Consider the following 1,233-nt stretch of genomic DNA (forward strand, 5'->3'; position numbering starts at 1 on the left):
CTGGGTTTAATTAGCAGACCCACATGGCTTACTATGTGTGTGCATGTGTGTGTGTGTGTATTAACTATTGTATGTGTGTGTATGTGTGTGTCTCTGTGTGTGTCTGTGTGTGTGTGTGTGTGTGTATTTGTGTGTGCGTGTGTCTGTGTGTGTATGTGGGTATGTGTGTGTGTGTGTGTGTGTGTGTATTTGTGAAAACCTAAACCTTGGCTGGTGACCTTCACCCTTTTACTTACAAGTGACAGAAAAATCAGCTTGTTGATTGTGGTCGCTTCAAAAGGAAGAGGAACAGGCCTGTCTGTGTTATCATTAGGTGCTAAACAAAAAGAAAGATAACTTGCACTTGCTCATAGACTTAATGTCTGGTATAAATGATAATGTTGGAATTCACCTTGGTGATATCAATTTGAACTTAATTTGGGGATACTGAAGTTTGCTACACATAGCTTGTCCCAGTCTTGTCATCGCTTATGTTGTAACATTACTGCAGTGAAGCGGAGGTCATGTAAGGTGAGTTTATTGACTTCCCTAATCATATTGAGTGATGCCCAATCCTCCATGGGGCTCTTAATTGACAGGAGGAAATCCTTTTAAAACAAATAGTGGGACAACCATGTCTACTACATATATAAATTTAGGGACTGGATTTGGAGACACTTAAGTTAACTTCAGGGGCCTTGTAAGTACAATATATTTTGTATGACAGTGAATTGAGGGTATGACTTGTATAAAAACAATTGTTACATGCTAAATTCAGTCATCTCCTGATGGAAAATTTAAGGATCCTTGTCGACAGTTGCTAATGACTGTCTCTCGTACCTGTCTCTGAGTCTGAACGGAAATTTACTTGTTGGGGGAAAAAAATTGTCTCAAAAATAACTATATTTTCATAATTTTCTGAGGACAGATTTAACAACGAAAATCAACTACATTGGCTGCCAGACAGAAAAAAATTAAACGCTGGAAACAGATTTGCAGTTGCTTCTCTCGTATTCATAAGCCCACAGAAATAAACTACCAGTAAAGATTCACTCCGTGCAGTGACACAATGTCTTTTAGGTTATTTCAAAAAGGACTTATATTACTTTCCTACATATATACACCAATGCATATGCTGCTTCGTTATACCGACAGATGTTAATGAGCCAGTTTAATGTGATTAAGCTGTGTAAATTGGATTATTTTGCATTCCCCTGGGTGTAAGACAAATTCCATGGCCCCGCCCACCTGTCA

The sequence above is a fragment of the Branchiostoma floridae genome, chromosome 15 (genome assembly GCF_000003815.2).
Source record: "Branchiostoma floridae strain S238N-H82 chromosome 15, Bfl_VNyyK, whole genome shotgun sequence".
Classification (NCBI taxonomy): Eukaryota; Metazoa; Chordata; class Leptocardii; order Amphioxiformes; family Branchiostomatidae; genus Branchiostoma; species Branchiostoma floridae.